The sequence below is a fragment of the Ovis canadensis genome, chromosome 3 (genome assembly GCF_042477335.2).
Source record: "Ovis canadensis isolate MfBH-ARS-UI-01 breed Bighorn chromosome 3, ARS-UI_OviCan_v2, whole genome shotgun sequence".
Classification (NCBI taxonomy): domain Eukaryota; kingdom Metazoa; phylum Chordata; class Mammalia; order Artiodactyla; family Bovidae; genus Ovis; species Ovis canadensis.
Window position 1 is genome coordinate 171,875,068 of NC_091247.1, and position 26,266 is coordinate 171,901,333.

The following is a 26,266-nucleotide window of genomic DNA, read 5'->3' on the forward strand; positions in this document are numbered from 1 at the left end:
TTTGAAATAGCTCAACTGGAATTCCATCACCTCCACTAGCTTTGCTTTTAGTGATGCTTCTTAAGGCCCACTTGACTTCACATTCCAGATGTCTGGCTGTAGATGACTGATCACACCATCATGATTATCTGGGTTGTAAAGTTCTTTTTTGTATAGTTCTTCTGTGTATTCTTACCACCTCTTCTTAATATATTCTGCTTCTATTAGGTCCATACCACTTCTGTCCTTTATTGTGCCCATCTTTGCATGAAAAGTTCCCTTGGTATCTCTAATTTTCTTGACGAGATCTCTAGTCTTATCTATTGTTTTCCTCTATTTATTTGCACTGATCACTGAGGAAAGCTTTCTTATATACTGCATATAAAAATTAAAAATAAGTATTATAGAATTTGACCTGATGCTGGAAAACCAATTTTTGTTTTTATCATGCTCTGGCACAAGGTTTATAGTGAGCTCCTAGGCACCTGAGCACATGTTCACTTATATGATTGCTTCCATAACAGCAAGCTGAATATATGATTAAAATCCAAGTCATTAGGTACGCAATCAATAGGAAAGAAAACCTAACAGTACCTACCAAGGTTCTCCAGAACTCATGAGTAGTAAGAGTCAGTAAAATGGGTATGAACTCATTGTTACTGAACTCCAGAATATATTTTACTCTAACTTGATTCAAACATGGTGGGGAGCGGGTCCATTATTTAATTACCGTGAGCGAGTGTATTTGATTTAATACCGTTTTTTTAAGTGCCAGGAGCATCAAAGTGCTTCTCAAGGAGTCCAAAATAGACTCTTCTTTGTGGTGCCAACTGCTTCCAGAAATATGGCTTCTTTTACCAAAGAGATATAACATCAATTAAGTTTTTCCTAGATCCCTAATGTGTATTTGCCTTCTGTGTACTCACTGCACTAGCACTTCTATCTCTCCTGATATCCTTAGTGAAAAAAAAAAAAAGACAGAAAGGTTTCTACTCTTTTTCTATTATTTCTGTAAGCAGAAGGGATTAAATTTAAAAATGATTTTCACTGATTAAAAGACTCCTCTTACTTCTCAATAATCACTGTTCTAGAATGGAGTAATTGTTATAGTTTACTACTCAACCTGACACTGGTTTTGATCCAAAATTTGATTTACCAGGAACTGCTTGAAAGACTTGTTCAAATGAATCAGTCTCAACATGAAAATTATGAGCAATTCTCCATAAGGTTAACCAGGTAACTCACAAGTTTATGCATTCCCTATACACTGGGAAATGATTAGGAATGTACAGAAAATAACTAGTACCCAGTGATATTAATGAACAATTTTTCTCTCAACAAATGAGATTTAAGTTTAGGTACTTCCCTGCCCACTAGTTTCTCTAGCATTATCATGTAAGAAGGTGTCTATAATAAATTCAGTGGAAATAAGTACTTAAGATTATTAATGTGAATTTAGGTAAAATATGTGCTTCCCTGGTAGCTCAGTTGGTAAAGAATCCACCTGCAATGCAGGAGACCCTGGTTCTATTCCTGGGTCAGGAAGATCCCCTGGAGAAGGGAGAGGCTCCCACTCCAGTATTCCTGGGCTTCCCTTATGACTCAGCTGGTAAAGAATGCACCTGCAATGAGGGAGACCTGGGTATGATCCCTGGGTTGGGAAGATCCCCTGGAGAAGGAAAAGGCTACCCACTCCAGTATCCTGGCCTAGAGAATTCCATGGACTGTATAATCCATGGGGTCACAAAGAGTCGAACACCACTGAGCAATTTTCACTAGATAAAATATATTTTACCTGTTAAGAGATCTGGCCTTTAATCAATTTTCTCCTCTTGTGCAAGCCAAAGTAATAAAAACCGTGCTTTGGCTAACAACAAAAAGAGACAAAATTAGCCTTTGACATTATATAATTTTTCATCAATCCTTTTAAAATATAAAATCTCTGTGAGACTACCAGAAGTTAACATTATCAAGGAAATTATCCTTTCCCAATTTTATGTAATAGGAAAAGGAGTTAATAATATGATGTACCAATCTATTCTAGTGCTTTATTTACATTAATTTCTTTTAACTATCAAAGTAACCCTGTAATATTATTTAAATTGTCCCCATTTTATATATCTAAAGAAGCTGTCACCAATGACTTAAAAACTTGCTCAAGGTACAGCAGAAGAGGCAGCTGGAACCCAAGTAGTGTAAGACCCTACCAAGTTCATTGTTCTGAACTAACAAATCCAGAATAGGGTTTAACACATTGCTTCACTCAATAAATATGAATTGGCTGGGTGCTTAATGGGCTTCTCAGATGGCGCTAGTGGTAAAGAATCCACCTACCAATGGAGGAGACCAAAGAGATGTGGAGTGGATCCCTGGGTTGGGAAGAACCCCTGGAGGAAGGCACGGCAGGCAACCCACTCCAGTGTCCTTGCCTGGAGAATCCCAAGGACAGAGGACCCTGGTGGGCTACAGTTCATGGGGTCGCAAAGAGTCAGACACAACTGAAATGACTTAGCATGCACGCACAGATGCTTAATAGATTTCCTTTTTTCTAGGAGTTATAAAAATCAGCTTTTAAGAAATAAGGCACATACTAATCCTTTTCCTTTTTCTTCTTTTACCTAGAGAATATAGTCCCTACACTATGTTGTTGGAGAAGGCAATGGCACCCCACTCCAGTACTCTTGCCTGGAAAATCCCACGGATGGAGGAGCCTGGTAGGCTGCAGTCCATGGGGTCACTAAGAGTCGGGCACAACTGAGCGACTTCACTTTCACGCATTGGAGAAGGAAATGGCAACCCACTCCAGTGTTCTTGCCTGGAGAATCCGGGGGCTAGCCTGGTGGGCTGCCGTCTATGGGGTCGCACAGAATCGGACACGACTGGAGCGACTTAGCAGCAGCACACTATGTTGTCCTTATTTTCATATACATCGTTTATGTAGCATCTTCCAATTTGTTTCTAATTAGTTAAAGTATGAAATAAGAAAATCTGCAGGCAAATGATGTCTTGCTGTTCTTGTTTTAAAATTCCATTTCCTTGGAGGACCTAGATCTAAGAAGGAAGATTCACATAAGTGTTGGACAGGACAAAAAGGAGAGCAGTTTAAAAAAAAAGTCACTCTCTAGAGTAACTTATAAAGAAGAGGCAATGCAAAATTGGAGCATACCTCATTCTTTCTGCTAAGTTCTATTAATAAAAGATTCTATTAGCAACTGTATATAACTTTAGTTACCTAATTTGATTTTCATGAAAGACTTGAGTTGGTAGTTAAAAAGTGCTCTGCCCATTTTTACAAATAAGGAAAACAGTCAAAATGTTAACGAATTTGCCTAAATTCTTATAGTTAGCAAGCCTTATCATTTCCAAAAGCAGGAGGGGAACATTAAAAATCAAAGCCTATAGCTCCAAGGCTCTTCACAGAAGACAGCCAGAAGTAGATTCAAGAAATAGAATTACTATTTCAGTGCATTACTACAGCTTAACAGACATAGTCCCTAAGAATATCTAATACAGAGAGGATGATCAAGGGCAGGATTAGGATCCAATTTCCTTTTGCTCTAAAGCAGAGGTTCTCCAAGTGTGGTCCGTGGAATCTTTAAAGGGGGCCGGCACTTGTGTTAGCTGCTCAGTTGTGTCAGACTCTGTGTGACCCCCATGGACTGTGGCCTGCCAGGCTCCTTTGTCCATGTCCATGAAATCCTTCAGGCAAGAAAACTGGAGTGGGTTGCCATTCCCTTCTCCAGGGGATCTTCCCAACCTAGGGATCAAACCCAGGTCTCCTGCATAGAAGACAGATTCTTTATCGTCTGAGCCACCAGGGGGGAGTTCTTAAGGTCAAAAGTATTTTTACAATAATACTAAAAACATATTTGCCTTTTTAGCTTTTCTCTCATGAGTATAAAGTGGAGTTTTTCAGATTACATTTCACATAATATTGCAATAGACTGAAGTATAAAAGATATGAAAAGCTGTCTTCTACTGAGATAGACATTAAAGAGATTTGCAAATATGAAAACAATGCTACCCTTCTCACTGTATTTTTTGAAAATAGTTTTCATTTATTTGCAACCCTTGTTATCTTTAAGTAAATTACTGTAAAAATTAAAGAATTTTTTAATACTGAGACCAAAAAGGTTGAAAGCCACTGGTCTAAAAAGCTATCTATGTTCAACCAACCCTGAAATCTAAAATCTGGTCTTCTAAACTGATTTACTCACCAAGATAAGTGAGCTATGTAAATGGAAAGTTCCTGAGTTTCACGCTATTAAAAACTCTAACAACAGAAACATTTAAAAAATCTTTGTGTCTCTACCTACCCTCATCACACTCATATCCCCCAAAAAGTGCTGCATTAAGTCATTTCTTCATTGTACATTTCTAAATCAACACTATACTTTATACCTAAATTACATACAAGTTTCTATAATACCACATCACCTCAAAATAAACTGAACAGGAATGTTAGCCCACATAATTCAAAAGGTCAGACTTTGTCGCATGGTGACAAATAATGACCTCACTAACATAAAGATATTCTGTAAGGCTCAGGTAATCATTCACTCTTCCAACCACATCCTAACTTCAACAGAAGGGAAGTTAAAAAAGCATTTTAGGAAAAGAATCATGTAAAATACACATTTAGATATTTAGAAGGTCACATTCCTATGGCTATTAGAAAAATAAAACTTCCACTCCTTAAAAAAAAAAATCACACATTTTTAAATTACCAAATAATGTATTGTTTTTATATGTTTTATATATTTATATGTTTTTATATGAAGTACAAATTTCACAAAATCATCTACTTTTATCCATGATTCACTGAGAACGTTACCATACTTGGCACAAGATAAATATGAATTTGTTTTTGATGTTTAAAAAAAGGAAAACTGTGTAGGCAACTTTCTAGCCTCTCTCTCCAATAAACATCTGAACTAGATAACTGAATGTGTTATCTTGTCATTCCATAACTTGTGATACAATAATAGCTTCACTTTTTTTTTAAACTAACACTTCATTAAAGCTTTCATAAGATAAATTCTACTGGATAGTGGCCAACTTTCCTCAGCAACACTGGCATTAAAAATGCCAGCACCTTCCAATCTTCTGGTAGTTGTTCTTTGGGGAAGAAAGGGCTGATTAGGGGGGAAAACACTCTGACAAAGTGGTCACTTAGTTTTAAAGATAACAGAAAATATCCCCCAGAAGGATCTTTCTAAGAATGAATCATGTATCAGTTGATCTCAAATTTTTAAAACTATCAGAAAAGCCTTCTTGTGATTTTTGAGGAAAAAAAAAAAGTTAATCCTCTATACCACATTACTTGCTAAATGGAAAATTAGAAACTGCTCACATTCCAATACTAAGAGGGAGGGCGCATATACAACCAGTCAATTAACAAGCACACTTAATTTACTTTATAAGATCTATAGTAGAGGTTAGGGTGTAAGAGTTCAATCAAAACATTCAGAAGAAAATTTGCACCTGACTAACCCCCATAGCTACAATGTTGGTATTTTCCACAAGTTTTTCTCCCTAGCATTTTCTAGTCTACTAATTCTACTTATTTAGGAAATCTTTACATATTAGAAACAAGAAAAGTAAGGAACTAAATTAGATGAACACAACTGAAGAACAAAGATGGTAAAATGTACCTTTTTAAAAAAGTAACCAAAAAAGGTTACCTATAAGCACACAGAAAAATATTTTAAAATGACAATTCCTAAGTATCTCCTTTAGGTGAAATTAAATGGATTCCAGTTAAAGATTCCAGACAATAAGGGCCTAGATCCTCTCTTCTTTGCTTCGCTTTGCTTACTACCTATTCAGTCAGTCACAATCTCAAAAGCTAAGAGGTAACATATTCTATATCTAATTAACAACTGTGGTAAAATGTTAACTACATACAAGTTTGGCTCTGGTTAATGAAGGGTTTATAGCATGTCCACTTGGTGAAAGGCAGCGTAAGCCTCACTCAAGTTCAAATCTTTTTTCCTTCATATAGACATTAAGGAGAGTGAGAAGTAGAATGTTGAGAAAACCAACCTGAGTTTTCGCTTGGAAGAAAGGAATTAACAAGAATGTGAGATATACATTAGAATGTATATATATGTGCCTAGCACACAGTAGGCATTCAACAAATGTAAAGAAAGAAAGTGAAAGCAACCCTGTCGGACTCTTTGCAACCCCACAGACTGCAGTCTGCCAGACTCCTCTGTCCATGGAATTCTCCAGACCAGAATACTGGAGTGGGTTGCTGTTTCCTTCTCCAGGGGATCTTCCCAACCCAGGGAATGAACCCAGACCTCCCGCATTGCAGGCAGGTTCTTTACCATTTGAGCCACCAGGAATGTTAACTTTCTCCCAAATTATGAGCAGCAAATATAGACACTATATATAAAATTGCTGGCTATACACCAATGACCTACTTTCCTCAATCACAGACAAAATAAGAGATTAAATAACTTTTATGGGGTAATGTCGGGGCAAGAGGTAAAATAACTTCTAAGAAAATATTCTTAATTTCAAATAATTACCCTGCAAACAGAATTGCCCACTAGGCAATTCTTATGTGAAGAGTATCATGACAGAGCAAATAGTTCTGTGAAAAGTCTATCTTTTTGTACATGTATAAGAACTGTTGAATGAAAATTCATCACTGGGGCCAATATGTCTTTCTCCTTTTAGGCATGAAAGGGTTTTGTGTCCTGACCCCATTTATTTATCGTCACATCTCCAGAGACCACATAACAACATCCTGGTTTTCTTTCTACCTCTCGGCCACTCCTCTGGTGGAGCGGGTAGCCGGATGGCTGGCTGCCTCCCTGCCTCTCTCTCTCGCACACACCCATCAGTCTCTCTCACTCACTCACACACACACACACAGTACAGCCATTAAGCACTGAACTCTTGAGGCCCAAGTATATTTCTTCTTACTATACTGCAGACTCATGTGCGACCCCACAGACTGTAGCCCACCAGGGTCCTCTGTCCACAGGATTCTCCAGGCAAGAATACTGGAGTGGGCTGTGCCATGCTCTTCTCCAGGGGATCTCCTCCACCCAGGGATCAAACCTACGTCTCCTGCATTGGGAGGCAGTCTCATACATACAAGCAACTACTTAGGTGTCTCAGTAATGAAGTTAGGCTTCATTCCTCAGGAGGGAGAAAAAAAAATGTCAAACTCTTCACCAAGAGAATGCACTGTCTTTGTAGATAGGCCTAAGGATTAGACTTTTTACAAACAGATTTTCAAACTTACTGTGGTTCTGAATGGGCACCGAGAACTGAAACCATCTGCACCCAGAGTTTACAGTCCACATTAACATCACATTCAGCTGTCTTCAACAACACACTTTACTATTCCAGGAAACTCTTGCCCAAGCAGATAAGAAATGCAAATAACTTCATTGTTCATTCCAGGAACTTCACCAAAACCCCATATAAAACATCAGACTGTTCAACTTTTCAATAAATAGTAGCAAATGATTGTTTACTTTCCAAGATTCTGGAAAAAAAATCTCACCTCAAAATCCTTGCTTTACTATGTCTATCAATCCTAAACTATAACATCATGACCTCTACTAATTCTAATCAAGCTCCTACACTGAAATACCTGCATTAAAGATTTCAAATCTTCAATAAATATTCCAACTTCGTTCTCCTTCCTAACTCTGCTGTTCTTTTCACCCATACACACACCCCTCTTGTCCCAGCAGATTCTACCAACTCAGGAAAGGTGGTATCCTCCTTTACTATCACAAGCAACAAACTCACCAGGTTACTTTGGGTAGTATTTCCTAGGAACCGACATTCCACAGCACTACCAGATAGTTTCTCAAATGTCTGTTAAAATTCGGTTCAGCAAGGCTAGTTTCAAGTACTATGAGGAAAACATGAATAGCTATACAAAATGGTGTAAGAAATCAGCACCCTGTATTTAGCAACACAAGCTGACACTACTGGTTCCAGTCTCTTAATGAATTAAAACTAATTTCTAAATAAAATGAAATAAAGAGATTACTGACATCAAAGGGGCCATAAAACGAGTGAAGGGTTCTAAGGAAGATAGACGATAAATCACAGAGAGGTTTAATAATCTAAATAGGAATCAAAGGAGAAATAGGAAGGGGTAAAAACTAAATATATGAATAATCCACAATGATAAACATCTGGAAGAAAAAATACTGCTAAATATATAACAGTATAGCAGTGAAAAGAAACTTTGAGTCTTCATTTCTTTTTTTTTTTTTTTTTTTTTTTTTTTGAGATCCAGAGTTTTGCTTTATTAGACATCTGTGAAGAAGAGTTTGCAGGTACAATCAAATTGTGAACTGCTGCAAAGTTCTCTGAAGTTTTAATTTATCCTTTAGTGAACAGACCCCAATGGCTGATATTTTAGAATATAGTTCCATATTCCAAGCAGATGAGAGATGTGATGTTATGGCCAACAACTTTTATACTAGTCATCCACTTAAGCCGTTTCCCAGCATAAATATGCAGTTTAATCACAGCTATTTCATCTCTACAATGTGTGATTCGATCTTCAACTAATAATGCATTTTGACTCCTGTTTATATTGGTGCATGCGATTCTTTGCCACCCTGGCAATTAACCAGACCTGGACTCTAAAAGCTAAACTTGATCTAAATAACATTCTAGGGGTAGGGCAGGCTCTGTAATCTGGACTCATCTTAGCCATCAGTCTGCAAAAGCACTTGTATGTCTCCTTTTTCCTATCGTGTCTGTCTGTAACTTGTATGTCATTCAACATTTATTAATGCCTGATGTGTACAAAGGAAATCCTTTGACAGATCTTCTTCTAAGAAACTTGAACCTCAGATAATAGGCCAGAGACAACTGAATAATGGGTCAAGACAACAGGCCTTTTAGAAACTTTCTAAGATTAGAAAACGTGCCCAAGTGTACCTATCCGGTGCTCTTACTCTGGAATATTTGCAGGGGGCGGGGGTGGCGTGGAGAGGGGAGAGATGGATTTGAGGATTCTAAGTGTGATTATTAGGACTGCATCTCTGGGGCCAGAAGAAAATCCAGTAAAATCATCACCCCCTCTCCATTATCTTTTTGCCAACATTGCAAATTTCAACCATTTCCTTGAAGAGAAATAGTGGAAAAGGAGACATCCTTAACACGCAAGGTGGGAAAGGCCTTACCTTAGCCACAAAAAGGACTTGTGAGTCTTCATTTCTGTAAAACTTTTAAACCGTGATTCAGAATTAAGAGACAATGAAATGCTTAATGTATTTTCTAGAAAGTCGAAACTTCATACCCACCAAGAGTAACTGTATAAAGATTTCTTCTACTATAAATCATTTAAAGTACCAATAAGGTTACAAGCATGCTTACACAGGCATGAAAGAAAAGATTAAGCATTTAAAATGACTCAATAATTGGGAGGAACTGAAGAATTCAAACTTTTAAGATCTAAGTGTAAAAAAGGAAATCACAAGTACTGGAAGAAAATATGGATGAATTCCTTCACAACCTTGGAATGGTGAAGACTTTTCTAACTATATTTCAAAATCCAGAAACACTAAAAAACTACCATATAAAAAAGGAAAAATCTGCATGAAAAAAATCAGAGAATCTATACATAAACACTTGCAACCCATATCACAAACAAGGCTAATCTCCCTACAGGGAACTAGATTCCATATGGAATCTAGAAAGATGGTACTGGTGAATTTATCTGCAAGGCATCAATGGAGAAACAAATACAGAGAACAGACTTACGGATACTGTGAGAAGGAAGTAGAGGATGAGATGTATGGAGCGAATGACATGGAAACTTACATGACCATGTGTAAAATAGATAGCCAATGGGAATTCAATGTATGTCTCAGGGAATTCAAACAGGGGCTCTGTATCAACCTAGAGGAGGGGGATGGGGAGGGAAATGGGAGGGAGGTTCAAGAGGGAGGGCTATTGTGTACCTATGGCTGATTCATGTTGATGTCCGACAGAAAACGAAATTCTATAAAGCAATTATCCTTCAATTAAAAATAAATTTAATTTTTTTTTTAAGTGCTAATACCCTTACAGAGAACTCCTGAAATTAACAAGAAAAAGGCCAACAACCAAACAGAATAAAGAACATGAACATTAACAGAAAGGAAAACTAAGTTAAATACCCATTAGACATATTAAAAAAATGTCATTCATGATGAGACAAACACCACAGTGTGAGTTATACCAGTTCTTAAAAAAAAGTTTTTAGATACATCTAGCAGAATTACAGAAACACCTATCTGTACTTTTTAATAAATGCTTTATAATAGTTTTAGATTTACAGAAAATTTTCAAAGATAGTACGGAGTCTCCCTACACCACAAACTTAGCTTCTGCCATTAAGATCTTGTATTACCATGGTTTGTCACAATTAACGAATCAAAACTGACATAATTAACTAAAGTCTTTATTTAGATTTTATTAGTTTTTCTCTAATGTTCTTTTGCTGTTCCAGGGTCCCACGCAGCATACCACATTACAGTATAACCACCTTCTCAGGCTACTTTAGGCAGCGACAGTTTCTCAGACTTTCCCAGTTTTGGTGACCCTGGCAGTTTCCAAGAGTCCTGTTCAGTTATTTTGTGGAATACCCCTCAATTGAGATTTGTCTGATGCTTTCCTCATGATTAGCCTGGGTTATAATTTGGGGGAGGAAGAGCACAGAGGTGAAGTGCTATTCTCAACACACTGTATTATTAATGTAATTTATGACTGCTGAAGTTAACTCTCTCACCCTACTCAGGCTGCTATAACAGAGTGCTTTAGACTAGGTGGCTTATAAACCACAGAAATTTATTTTCTCACAGTTCTACAGGCTGGGAGGTCCAAGACCAAGGCTACCGCATAGTCAGTATTTGGTGAGAGCCTTTCTAGCTCACAGACTGCTGTCTTCTCATTGTGTCTTCACGGAACAAGGGATCTCGTAGACTTCTTACCACTAATTCCATTCATGAGGGCTCCACCCTCATGGCATAAGCATCTCCTAGGGGTCCCACCTCCAAATACCATTACACTGGGAATTAGGATTCAACATAGGAATTTTAGGGAAATACTTGCTCTTAGACTATGTTGCTATTGTTATTGTTCAGTCACTAAGTCTTGCAAGTCTCACTAAGTCTTTGCAACCCCATGGACTGCAGCACCTCAGGCTTCCCAGTCCTTCACTATCTCCCGGACTTTGCTCAACTCATGTCCATTGAGTCGGTGATGCCATCCAGCTATTTCATCCTCTGTCGCCCTCTTCTGTTCTCAGTCTTTCTCAAGATCAGGGTCTTTCCAATGAGTCAGTTCTTTGCAACAGGTGGCCAAAGTATTCGAGCGTCAGCATCATCCTTGCAAAGACTATTCAGGACTGATTTCCTTTAGGACTGACTGGTTTGATCTCCTTTCTGTCCAAGGGGCTCTCAAGAGTCTTCTCCAACATCACAGTTCAAAAGCATCAGTTCTTCAGTGCTAAGCCTTCTTTATGGTCCAACTCTCACATCTATACACAACTATTGGAAAAACTGTAGCTTTGACTGTACGGACCCTTGTTGGCAAAGTGATATTTCTGCATTTTAATATGCCATCTAGCTTTGTCATAGCTTTCCAAGGAGAAAGCATCTTTCAAATTTATGGCTGCAGTCACCATCCACAGTTATTTTGGGAGTCCAAGAAAATCTGCTACTGTTTCCACTTTTCCCCCAACTACTTGTCATGAAGTAATAGGACTGAATGCCATGATGTTAGTTTGTTGAATGCTCTTGGATTATAAATTATCCATTTGCTTATGGAAACAGTAAGCATATGTTATTCATTTGGCAAAATAATGGCAGAAAATAGGAAACAACACAAAGATCCCCACAGAACTGTGTGACCATATAGCCAATAGAAGTACAACCACCATTAAAAATAAAGGAAGATCTTTATACATGAAAAAAGCCTCCAAACTAAAATATACATTTATTTACATTTGCAAAAAAACACTTGAAAAATAAGCAGGATACTAAAAGAAATGTTTGCCTATAAAAGGTGTATGAGGAAAAACAAGAAGAAAGCAAAACAGGAAACAAAAATTTTGTGTGTCTCTATACATACTTCTAGGTTTATAATCACACTGGGTGCATGCTAAGTAAGACACTTCAGTTGTGTCTGACTCTGTACCACCCTACCAACTGCAGCCTGCCAGGCTCCTGTGTCCATGGGGATACTCCAGGCAAGAATCCTAGAGTGGGTTGTGGTGCCCTCCCCTCCAAGGGATCTTCCCAACACAGGGACAGAAATTGCATCTGTTACGTCCAACCTGCATTGGCAAGCAGGTTTTTTACCACAAGCACCACCTGGGAAGCCCCATAATCACATTACTTATTCCCAAAAAATTTAATTTTAATATTGAAAATAATTTTTAATGCCTGCAACTGTAAAAAAAATTTTTTTTGAAGGGTTCAAATAGAATGAGGAAGGGAGAGAATCATTTCTGAAGAGTAAGTATATTATGAGATAAGATAGCTCCCACTTAGGGACAATTATGTACCAAAAATTCATTGCAAGCTTTAATAAAAAAAAAAAATGCTGAAATGTACTATACCTGCTGCTGCTGCTAAGTCGCTTCAGTCGTGTCTGACTCTGTGCTACCCTATAGACAGCAGCCCACCAGGCTCCCCCATCCCTGGGACTCTCCAGGCAAGAACACTGGAGTGGGTTGCCATTTCCTTCTCCACTATACCTGCTAAAATTACCCTATTCTCAAAACATAACTGTATTACTATTAGACAAATAATTATAGTGCTGTAAAATCACCTTTGTTATTAGCACAAAGATAAAGTCTAAAGAACTACAAAATCATCTGTATAAGCACAATATTTGTGTTATTGACTTGTAAGCTGATACTTAAGGTTAATTAAAAGTATCTGTCATTTCTACAAGCTATAAATTTACTACTTTTTTCTATTTCCCCAAGAAAATGATGAAACCAATTTCTAACATACAGGAACATATTCTCATTGGAAGATAAAAATGGCAGGGGTCTGCAAATAAAAACCCACATCCAAGTGCACCTAAGAGCCAATAAAATAATTTTCATGTCTCTGAGGTGAGCCAAAGCAGAGAACAAGGGCACAGGGAGCTCTTTTCAAGTAGGAAAGCAATCCTCTAAGGCCTCCATCACAAAAAGCTGCCCATTCAACACTCAGAAGTAGCTCATTTGCAGCTGTTCACAAAACTTTCCCAAAACGCACAGTAGAAAAGATTATATTATGGCTAAAAATGTTCTACTGGTGAATAAAATCCAAACTCCTTGCTGGTGTATCTCCCTCTCTGATCTCATCTTCTACCACTATGCCCACAAGCAACCCCTATTTCTCTATTCCTATTATACTACAAGTGGTTGATAGAGAATATATTCTTTTAAAATAATGCTTAGTCTTTATTCATATCTCCTTTTCACCCACTTCTTTTATCTGAGAATGCCTCCCTTTTCTGTATGTAGAGCTAATTATCTTTAGCATCTCCTCTGAGAAATCTACCTAATACCCTTGGCTAAAAGTCATTCCTTCATTCTCTTCAGGTTAACTATTTAAGTCCACCTTTAGTGAGAGCATGAAATGGATAAAATCTATCTTAAGTTACGTAAGTTTTACTGAGATGCTCTTTACGTGGCATAATCTGGACTAAGTAAATAGAAGTCTATCCTGATTCCTAACACAACTATTATTAGAGGTGTTGACCTATTTAGGGTTAAAATTTTATAGCAGAGACCAGTTTTGAAAAAAAAAATGGAGACAATTATATCTACTTTTTTTTTTGGCCTGTCATTTACAAAAGTAGAACACATATATAATATCAAAATTATTGGGAGAAAATATTCAGTATCTTGCCATACCAGGCAGGAAGATATAACATGGTGAAAAGTTAAAATAAGCTGGCATTAGTACAAGAATACATGGATCACCAAAACATAAGATCACCAAAATGAATTCTCTGACTTTAGAAAAGAAAAAAAGCTTTATATGTAGTAATTTGATACAAAGAAAATATCACAAAATAACAACTCTAGTCAAAGCTATGATTTTTCCAGTAGTCATGTATGGATGTGAGAGTTGGACTATAAAGAAAGCTGAGCACCGAAGAATAGATGCTTTTGAACTGTGGTGTTGGAGAAGACTCGAGAGTCCCTTGGACTGCAAGAAGATCCAACCAGTCCATCTTAAAGGAGATCAGTCCTGGGTGTTCATTGGAAGGACTGATGCTGAAGCTGAAGCTCCAATACTTTGGCCACCTGATGCGAAGAGCTGACTCATCTGAAAAGATCCTGATGCTGGGAAAGATTGAGGGCAGGAGAAGGGGATGACGACAGAGGATGAGATGGTTGGATGGCATCACTGACTCTATGGACATGAGACTGAGTAAAGTCTGGGAGTAGGTGATGGACAGGGAGGCCTGGTGTGCTGCAGTCCATGTGGTCGCAAAAAGTCGGGTACGACTGAGCGACTGAACTGAACAACAACAACAAAGCTGTAAGGATTTAGGGAATGCTAATAGTCTCCTCCCCAGCAGTTTGAGGGGACAATACAGAGGGAAGGAAAAAACAACAAAAGCCAACATCCTAGCAACCAAAGAAATTCAAATAAAATGGTTACCTTTCTATAAGCAAATTATCAGAAGCAAATATTTTTAAATATTAGTGTCACTGAAAATAGATGTGTAATTATTGGCGGCACTGGTACAACAGGCATTACCAGAAAGGCTCACAGGCTTCAAGTGGCAAGTCCACGTCTGTATATCTACTCATCCTAAGGAAATGTAAAATGGGGGTGGTGCGTCACATGCTGGAGTCTGTCCCTGCACAATTTAAAAGTGAAAATTTTAAAGTGATAATTTAATAATTATCAACCACTATGAAATGTTTAAATTATTTTGATTAATTGATGATTAACCACTAAAAATTATAGCCATAAGAATTAGTATTAGCATAAAAACTTACATTATAAAAAGGATCCTGGGCAAAAATATTTAACTCCAAATATGAAAAAAGACAAAAGGACTATTTGAAGATGATAACCACTGTAAGGAATTTAAAGTCTATTTTTTACATTATTTTATGTTCTTATATTTAAAAGATTTTCAAAACATAATAATTGAGACTATAAAGGCAGGAAACAGTAAGACACTGGAAAGAAACCAAAATTATTGAACAAGATGAGCATTAGACTGGGGTGGTTCCAATGCTTTGGTAGTCTATGTCAGCAGACTAAAACCTAAGCCAGACGCAATACACTTGTATCTCAGAAAATTAAACTTAAGAACAACCAACCAACTAGGCTTCCTAAATAAGGCAATCACTTAAGCTCTAGCCAGTCAAGTTAATTTCCTTTGCTTCCATGTCTTCTCTATAAAAACCTCCACCCTCCTCCTATTGGTGGAGTACTCCTAACCACTTGCGGCTTGGTACTGCCTGATTCAAATCAAGGTATGCTCAAATAAAGTTGAAAATTTTTAATGTGCCTCAATTTACTGGCTTTTGTTTGGCTGGGTTGTTTTTTTTTTTTTTTTTTGGCTGCACTGCATGGCAAGCAGGATCTTAGTTCCCCAACCGAGGATCAAAGCCATGCCCACTGCAGTGTAGTCTTAAACCACTGGACCATCAGGGAAGTCCCCTCAGTTTACCTTTTAACCAAACAAACTAAAATGCAAGATGAAAACATTTACTAAAGTAAATAAAATAACTGGAACAGAAGACTTTTGTACATCAACCTAAGAAAACCTTCCCCCAAACACAATTAAACTAGGAAATATAAAACAGAATAGAAAGGAAAAAAATAAGATGGAATGATGAAAGTTTTTAACCACTTTGTCTTTACTTTAACTTATATGAGTGGTTCCTCCCCTTGACACTACGCTAATGACTCTAAAATTCAAGAATTACTTGAAATATTCTTTAAAAACCCAAACCCAGAGAATCCCAATTCAGCTGCTCTAGGACAGAGCTTGAAATTTTACACACACATTCAGGCTTCTAGTTTTGTTGTTTTTAATCAACAAGTGTGCTTCTAAAGTTCAGGTAAAGGCCACTGACCTACAAATAAGAGAATAAAAACACAGTAAACAGCAAAAATCTAAGCCAATTTTATGACGATGGAAAAATGCAAAGCTAGTTTCTTTTTTTGATGGGTAAGTTGTATTAACTGTTATTCTATTTTGACTTCAGAAAATCTGAGTCACACAAAAAACTCATTAAGAAGGAAAGCACATATACATTGTCTAGACTATTAAGATGTCAAATAAATGGTACAGCACAGAGAAAAAGGGCAGATGGTTACAAGAAAAATTTGGTTGGCCCTAAGGAAAAGCTTATCAATGTGCTCATCAGGAAGATTATGACAGTTTTATTCCTAACGGTCATTAGATAAGAAACAACAATGAATATCCTACTTTAGTCCACTAGTCTATGCTATTCCCCTCCTGCCAATACACATAAAGGGTGCAACATACACCTATTAGTAAACTTAACTCACTAACACATTGATTCTCAAATTTGGTGGGAGGCATATTAGAAAATCCACAGGGTATATCTATGGGTTTAAAAAGCCAGAGATGATTTTGACTCAATTATCCTTGTGAATCACTTACTTAGACATTCATCAACCTGAAGCAATGGCTCTGCAAAGCAATTCTAGTATCATAACCAAGTCTTTCCCAGAGTAATAATAATAATACAGAGTAATAAAAATAATTGCTAACTGAGTACTCACTAGGTGCAAGGTACTTCGCAAAGTCTTCTATACATACCATTTAATTTCTATAACCCTATAAAGTAGGGTCTGTCATTCCCAATTTTACAAAAGAAAATGACCCTGAAGAGTTTAACTAGCTCAAGATCATATAGTTATGTTATTACTGAAGTAGTCTTTATGACAAAAAAAAAACTATAATCAATTCTAAACTTTACATAATAGAAATGAGTTGTAGAGTTTTTTTCCAAAAAATTATAGCTAAAAGTTAAAATGTCAACCATTTTATCGCTTCCTGGAAAAAAAAGGGGTCAGAGGAAAACAGAAATGTAAATATCTGGAGAAGGAATGGCAAAAACTCATGTTCACAAACTTACAGGCAAAAATTACTGAAAAATACAATGCTAACTTCTGTTTCTGGAGTGATAAAATGTAGGTATATATCATCTTGAAAATTTAACTGATATAAACATTTTCAGCACTTTAAGGCCATATAATAAACAGAGGAATATGAAAAAGCATAAAATCTTACAAGTTGTGAAAACTTGTTTGTTTTAAAATGTCACATCAAGATCTTATCAAGCTATAATCTGATTTCTCAAATCTCATTTTTATAACACTATATCAAAGACATAATTTAAAACTCAATTTTAAAAACCTCAATGAAATGTCTAATTTTAAAAGTTGAGAATAAAAGCAGTTTTTATTTAAGTACAGTAATTTCAATGAAAAGTGTATATATATATAAACTGTAAGGTTAACAGGAATGACATTAAATGCACTGTTCTGAGTGCAATTCTGTATTTTAATGAATTTAAGTCTAGTACTCTATAGCTAAACAGTTGGATTAAGGATGAAATTTTATCCAAATCTTCTTCTTGATATTAACCAATGTTTTTAGACCTTTAAAAATAGTTATTTTATTCACATGGGCTTCCCAGGTGGTAGAGTGGTAAAGAATTTGCCTGCCAATGCAGGAGAATCAGGAGGCATGGGTTAAACCTCTGGTTCGGAAGATCCCCTGGAGGAGGAAATGGCAACCTACTCCAATATTCTTGCCTGGAAAACCCCATGAACAGAGCTTGGCGGGCTATATAGTCCATGGGGTGGCAAAGAGCAGGACACAACTGACCATGCACACACACATATTGTATTTACATACAGATATTGTAATTGATCTAATCTGTCTAAAAGAAAAATCTTTGAAGATTATATCTCTTTTCTTCTTATTTGCATATATCTCACATATAATTTAAAAGGCCCAATAATACCAAGTTACTGCCCCTCCAAATTGGCCTACTAACTGCTTCCAGATTACTCTCATAAAAACACAGCATACACAAAACACAGGCTCTTTATTTTCTACTGTATCAAAATTACTTATTTCCAGGCCATAACTAATCTGACTCTAATTTACTAATTCAGTGTTTTTCTCTAATTCCATCACTTCATTCACTCAATTAAGCAATACATAATATGGGGGAAATAAAATTCAAAATTTAAAAAGCATGGTCCCTCTGGTGCACAAAGCAGTCAAAAGGGTAAAGACTTGTAAATAATTAATTACAACACAATGTATTAAGTTCCACACAGGGTGCTAATTCGCTTCACTTGTGTCCAACCCTTTGAGACCCTATGGACTGTACCCCTCCAGGCTCCTCTCTTTGGGGATTCTCCAGGCAAGAATACTGGAGTGGGTTTCCACACTCTTCTTCAGGGGATCTTCCCGACCCAGGGACTGAACCTCTGCCCTTGCTGCTACTGCTGCTAAGTCACTTCAGTCGTGTCCGACTCTGTGCAACCCCATAGACAGCAGCCCACCAGGCTCCCCCGTCCCTGGGATTCTCCAGGCAAGAACACTGGAGTGGGTTGCCATGTCCTTCTCCAATGCATAAAAGTGAAAGTGAGGATGCTCAGTCGTGTCGGACTCTTAAGTGATTCCACGGACCACAGCCTACCAGACTTCTCCTTCCATGGGATTTTCCAGGCAAGAGTACTGGAGTGGGGTGCCATCACCTTCTCCGGAACCTCTGCTCTTAAATCTCCCCTATTGGTAAGCGGGTTCTTTACCACTAGCACCACCAGGGAGGCCCCATTGAGCCCTACAGTAGACATAAATGCTATAGCAGGATCACGGTAACTCTGCCGGAATGAATCAAAGACAACTTCCAGGAAGTAACAGTGTCCTCAAAAAAAGGAGAGTTTCTCTCCACGTGTCACAGCACTGTAATATCTACGTGCCAGTCTCCTCATCTTTGTATTCTAGCACGGACCACAGTGGTAGTACAGGGTAGACATGTACTTCAGACATGGATGAAGAGATGAATGGATGGATTTCATTAACGATGAAACTATCACAATAAAATTTGGTACCTGTTCAAATAAGGTGAACTGATTTTAACACTTTAAGAAAATTACAGACAACTTTCAATTATCCCAATGTCATGGATCTATAAATCAATCTCCTTACATATAGTGTTCAATACCATATGTTACAGCAGAACATAGCATTATTTATAGTAGGCACCCCACCTATTAGATTTACTGATAGACGTCTACTGATTTTCCAAGTTGGCCAAAAGAGAGGAAAACAAGCTAGGAAAGCTAAGCTGCATCTCAGATATATTTAATATAGTTTTCTGGTCCTTAACAGTTTCTCTTTTCAGGTCAAATATTTTGCAGATATCAAACTGACTGCCACTAAAAAATTTGGGAGCAAAACAATGACAAAGAATTCATGAATGACAGTAAAAATTCTTGGCTTAATTTTGTAAGTATCTCACAGAAATCTTTTTTCAAAAGTCAGTCTAACAGGTCCTCTCCCCAACAGTTCAAAGAAATTGCCAACACTATAAGCTGAATGCTAGTAAATTATACTAGGTTTTCTATCGTAGGCTGATTTTACTTCATAGATACTATATAAAGCACATTTTAAGATACCATCAACCTACTGTTTATCTTCATCATTTCAAATGCAAAGTGTCATACTTTGTTTACAAAATACATTTAAAATACTTTTTCCATTTAAAAGATTGAGCAGAAACTACACATTCAAAACTCAAAGAACTGTTTTTCCTTCACCTATGTGAAAGGGGACAACTTTTAAAATAGATAAAATACTCTAAAGAGTATTTTAGAAGCTGGATTTAACTTATATGTCTTTTTTCTATAATACAGCAATATATTCATTACAATTATAAAAGCCATATAAATGTCATGTCATGATGCTCTAATTTTTATTAAGACTACAGATCAGTAATAAAGATTCAAAATGTAATGCCCTATAAATATTCAGTAATATTAGACAATAACAAAGAAAATATCAGGGCAAAAATTGTGTTCATAGAAAATTTTTTTATATTAAGTAACATCATTATCTTCACTTTTGAATGTCTATCTCAGTAGCCATTGTTCACAATATTACAGTGTTTTAGTCAGCACTCTTTCACCAATAGAGGAGAAAAATGCTGCTGAAAATAAGGGAAAAAACAAAGGCATTGACAGTAAGTTTTCCATGCCATCTCTTTTCACCATAATCATAGGACTAAACCGGTAAATGAAAACTAAATATATCAACACTTATATACTTTTAAATTTCCTTAGTCAACACAGCTATTTTGTGCTACAAAAAAAAATTAGTTTTTCTATTGGTAAAACCAATGACTTATTAGAACAAGATTGCTGGTATACAAAGCTACCACTACCACACTGAATCGCTATAATACACTGAATTAATTATTCTAATTTCATCTTTCCTTACTATTTATCTTTTTGCCTTTTCATTACTATGTATCACTTCTCTTTTCTTCAGGTAATCAGACTCATTTGGCAAGCTGCACTATTTCAAACATCTAACACTAAAAGTGATTTTAATGGACCTGAATCCAAAGATGAGAATACACTACACATTTTATAGAACCTCCTTTTAGTAACAGGCAAATCAGAACAAGACAATTTTTTTAACAAGAATTTAATTCTCCATATTTTTTACTGATTGTAAAGGTCAGGCGAAAATTTCAAAGATACAGAAATGTATTTTTATTCATCTGTAAGTCCCACTACCTAGATCTTTGTTGACTTTTTGGTAGATTTCCTTCTAGTGAGGATAAAACTTCAGGTAACTAATTAGACACTAATAATTATGTAGGGGGGGGGGGCTCAGTGTATCCTCAATACAGCCTTTCAATAAATACATAAAACATTGATTATTAATGATATGACCTGTTAATTTCACAAAGAATTTAGGGAGTCTTTCAATTCAGACTGATCCCTAAACTGAAGTCCCTTTCACAATTTTTATAGTGTCAACATTTTAATGGCAACAAGCAGCAAGACGTGACTATTCTTAAAATGATTAGCAACAGTGATGTCAAACACATTTCAACATGTTTTTATTTTTGCTGTTAAAAAATCAGTAATATATTTGCACAGTCATTTTAAAACAGTTTAAATTCAAAGACAAAATTCTTTGAAGTCCAACATTCAAAACAATCTGTTTTCCTGGCCCATAAGATAATTTACCAGATAAAAGGTTACCGCTTCTACATCTGGAAATCTCGTCCATTAAAAAAAAAATTTCCTTAAATATAGCCACATTTTTTCTTTTGTTCCAACCCAGTTTATGGAAGTATGCAGATATTAGGAATACAAAGACTGAAATAACTTCATTAACAAAGCAACATCAACATTTAGTAAATAAACCTACTTAATCTTATAAAAGAACAGAACAAAACCAATTAAATGCTAGCAAGTCCTTTTCTTACAGTATGGTTGAACCTGATTTCTACCTTCTAGAAGGCCCTCCTTTACTCAGGACATCAAAGATCTTAAAAATCCCATTCATTTTCTTCTGTCTAATGGTCAATACGCCTAAAATACAGTAATTCAGATTTGTTACTCTGACCTTACGTAAGAGCCTTTTAAAAGAAATCCTTCAACAAAGACTCGAGAAAGAACCAGCAAAGTTTGAGTAAACAATTGTCTAAGTCAAGCATTTCCTGATAAGTGACAGAAGATCTAGTGGCTGACAGGGATATACTTGCTGGCCCTAGGAACAGTCAAAACTCAAAACAAAATTTGCCACTTCTGTATCTAAAACGTTTATTTGGCTAATAAGTAAAAGGTGATAATTCATGACCAGCGACGTGTCTCTGGTGGACACATTAAATATAGAGGAGGAGCGCCATAGATTTCAGCTACATGCTTTTGCCATTTTTGCAGAAGAAAAGCTAATTGTTAACGGCCATGTGACATTATAAGATCCCAGAAAGGAAAGGGTGGGAGGAAGAAAGAGGAGTTCAAGGCAGTTCAGGGTCAGAACAAGCTCAGACATCCTGTCATTACCAAACGTTCCCCAAGCAGAAGGCATAGTGCTGCTTACCCGAAAAGGAGTGGGTGAGAAGGGAAAAACGAGGGGGAAACCGCAGGAGAGTCAGTGTGGCACGGAGGGGGTGATGGGAGGGAGCAGATCTGGAGCTCTCCAGCCGAGTTGGAGAGCAAAAACCATCGGGCACAAAAACCCTGAGAAAAGCAACTGCGACGCAGACGACAGTACTTGGCAGCCCCTTCATCTCCCCCTCCCCATCGGTTCCTGGGGTTTCCCACCTTCCCTCCACCTCTGCTCTGGCCAACACTCAGGGGTGTGACCCGCCAGCGGGAGGCTGCCCCGAGCTTTGTCTCGGCCGGCTCCCCACGCGAGGGCTCCTCCTCCAGCTCCCCACCCGCGCACACCTCCGGCGTCTCCAAGGAGCTGGAAACGCGGCAGCCGCCGCCTCTTCACCCACCTCCCGCGGACCCGCGCCCCTTCCTTCCCCTCGGGGCTGCGCCGCCCGCTCCCGCAGCTCCACCCCCGCCGAGGGGACCTTTGTGTCTCAGGAGACTTTCTGCCTCTTCCCCTCCTCGGCCTCGCGGGGAGACCGGCCTTCCCCCGGAGACCAAAACGGCAGCAAACACGGACGCGGCGGGGGCTGAAGGCGCCTCCCGCGAAGGAGCCAGAGCGTCAGACACCCACACCCCACCCCACGCCCGGGGAAATGCCCGGGGTCCGCGCTGGACCCCAGGGGCGACAAGCACCAGCGAGCCCCTGCGCCGCGCCGCCCTCTCTCAACTTCCCGACCGGGCCTGAGCCTCCCACGCCCCTACCCAGCCGCTCGCCCCGGCCCCCAGTCTCAAGCACCCTGCGGCCCCCCTCCGCCCGGGGTCGGCGGGGCAGGAGGGAAAGCCCCGCGCCGCAGCCGGCCGCCAACTCACCAGCAAGTGCGGGGGCTGCGTCCCGAGAGCAGGGGAGGCGAGGGAGGCGCAGAGGCAAAGCGGCTCCGCCGACGCCCGCGGCGACCGGATGCAGGTCCGGGTCCCAGCCGCTGGCCGACCCGAGGCGCCTCCGACGCGCAGGCCTCCGCCGCCGCAGCCGCCTTCCAGCTCTCGCCGAAGAGTCTGAGCCTCCGGGAGGGGCCGCGGGTCGCTCACGCGTTGCCAAGCCCCCCGGACAACATGGCTCCCGGGCCGCCGAGTCGCGCGGGCGGCCCACTAATCCCCTTGGAGGAGCCGGGGTGGGAGCGAGGCGGGCAGGGAGGCGCCGACGCCCGGCTGAGGCGGCCGGGCCGGACACGGGCTCCTTTTCTCTGGGGCCGCCGGACGGTGCCGAGCCGACGAGACGCTCGCCGCTGCGTGTGCGTCGCTTTCTCACTCGGCGGCTGCGGATTGACGCCTCCGCCTGTTTCCCGGGGGAGAGCGAGCGCGAGAGAAAAAAGACTTTTATTGAAACGCTCCAACCAGCAGCAGCAGAGAAAGGCGAGCGGCTGCGGGAGCTTCCCCCACCAGCGCTAGAGCCGCTCGCCGCGGGCAGCGCGACCCCTGCCGGTGGCCGCGGTGGGGGCGGGGCCTAGAAGGCGGGGCGGGGTATCCCCGGGAAACCCCCCACCCCGAGGTGGGGGCCCTGTGTCTCAAGTGCCCCGCTTCTGGGGTGGTGAGAGGGCGGTGGGAGAGGTGATGAGACCCCACGAGAGTGAAGGTTAGGCAGTGCCTGTCCACGGCGACTGGAGAAGAAATCTGACTGGTTCAGCCCCTTCATCTTTCAACATCCCCCCCACCAACACAAAAACTGTGCCTTAAATTATCCAAGTAATTATGTAATTTAGATACCATTGCCACAGTTCTCTACTCGTTCTCTAGAAAGCTGATGTCAAAGGACCCACACTTGAGCTTGATTGCTGCAACTTTTCTCCTTTATTGTGGGCGGCTGGGTGAATACGAGAGCAGCAATCACTCACACAGGCAGCATTTATTCAGTTAAACTACAATCTCCTTTATATTATGTTTTTAACAATATACTAGGTCCTTAAAGGGCTGAGAGTCTCACTAGCATGAAAGATACGCCATAAGCAATTATAATAAAAACCTGAGCTTTATGAGAAGGGAAATAGAAGGTGCTGTGAGAACAGAAAGGAACTTCTGTTGCTGAGCTGGTTAGGTTTTGTTTTCTTGGAGGAGGGGGGCCGGAGAGAGGTTGGCCCAGTTTCTGTAAATGTTTTTACTTTCTTCTCTCCCAGAGGCTAAAAGCTAGTTCAGGAATGAACAGCAGAGTGAAAGTGAAGACAAACTGAAGTAATACTGACCCACTTTTTTCATTTAAAAAGGATAAAAGCATCAAGTAAACACAAAAACATAACCCCCTAGAGGGAGATCATGAGAGGACTGAAAAGAGAATGGAAACCGGATGTAGACAACCTAAACAAGAAAAAAAAAATTAAAACCACATAAAAGGCCCGGTGAAGTGAGATATAAATATTTTTCCATTGTAATACCCAGAAATAGACTTACTAAAATTTTAATGTAATTTCAAATCACATTATGTCCTAAGGACTTCTGACAGTTATCTTCTTGGATTCCTGGGTGAATCCTTTCTCCCTAAAAATAATATCTGCCTATTTATCTTATTTTGTTGGACCAAACTGGACGTACCTACTGTAATATTCAACAATCATACATTTCAATCAAACCACTCCCATACATCTAAAATTACCAGAATCCATAAGTTAGCAGCATTTATGCTCTACACATATTTAACACTTATCATACAAGAACACAAATATATAACAAGCTGTTTTTCAGAACAAGTGGGCTTAAAAAAAAAAACTGTAATTGACGCTTTTTAAATTTGTCCAAGTCAAAGAACTTTGTAATATGGCAGGAAGTAGCATGATTCAGAGATCTTTTAAGTTTGGAAAGACAGAAAAGTTGGTATTTTTATAAGACCTACTTATATACCAAATATTTATCACATACTTGCCTTATTTAAAAAAAAATAATTGAACATCTTTTTTTGGACCCTTATTAATGTTAGAAACCATAATAAAAGTAAGTTTACAAATTAACATCCTGAGTTACACATCAATAATTCCCCCTTCTATCATTATATTAGAATTACTCCATTGTAAATCAAAAGATTATTCTAATTGCCCCATCTAAAGCTGGTGAAAAGTACCTTTTCCTCTTCCTACATCTTTTATTACAATAAGGATTTCATAATTAGAGCTTAGTTAATGATAGTATCCATCTATTTGTTCTTTCCATCAGAAAAATTTACTGATTACGCCTGATGTGCCAGGCACTGTTCTAGGCAGTGAAAATATAGAAGTGAACAACACCAACAAGATATAGCCATTATGGAACTGTTTGTTAGTGGTAGAAACAAGCAATAAAAATATATAATCACTTAAGAAATTCAGAACTCATAATCATGAGAAATCTAATGAAATAGTAATGCAAAGGAAATTGATAGAACAGGATAAGTGGTGAGCTGAGGAAAGTCTTGATTATCAACAAAGGCTGAAAGCCATGGGTTCTTTCTTAGTATCAACTTAGTAAATTATTTAATCTAGAAAATAACACATAAAAAACAAATGTGGTATTTACATACAATGGAATATTATTCAGCAATTAAAAAGAAGGAAATGATGCTACTTATGGATGAAACCAGAGAACTTTACCCTAAGTGAAATAAGCCAATCACAGAAGCACAAATGCTTCATAATTCCATTTATATGAATTATAACAGTCAAATTCAGAAGCAGAAAATAGGAGAAGGATTGCCAGCAGCTAGAGGGAGCAGGAAATGGAGAATGCTATTCAGTGGGTATAAAGTTTCAATTATGTAAGATGAAAACGTTCTAGAGATCTGCTGTACAACTTTGTGCCTATGGTTAACAACACTGTACTGTGCCCTTAAGAGGGTGGATATCTTTTTATCTATTCTTATGCAATTGTAAAAAGAGAAAAGAAAAAGTCACATTCAGTCAAAATAATGGGTGTGTGCATTTAATTAATTTTAAGACCGATTTAAAATTCACATGTCATGATTTTGGCATGTTGGCCTTTTCCCTAGGTTGTAATATAGATTTTTTTTCTAACCTTGTAGAATAAAGTTAAATGATAAAGTTATAGATCATCTCCCAAACTGTGCTTAATAGATATTTCCTAGAGCTTGGTTGGAGAAGGCAATGGCACCCCACTCCAGTACTCTTGCCTGGAAAATCCCATGGACGGAGGAGCCT

The 26,266-nt window shown here is 38.6% G+C and overlaps 1 protein-coding gene across 1 annotated transcript in view; it reads right to left on the reverse strand.

Moving 5' to 3' along the window:
- CDK17 (cyclin dependent kinase 17) overlaps nt 1–23,584 on the reverse strand; it is a 109,521-nt gene extending 85,937 nt beyond the window's left edge. Inside the window, exon 1 of the mRNA XM_069585104.1 lies at nt 22,965–23,584. The gene's annotated coding sequence lies outside the window, so the exon portion shown is untranslated. The remainder of the gene's footprint in view (nt 1–22,964) is intronic.
- Nucleotides 23,585–26,266: the final 2,682 nt, after the last annotated feature.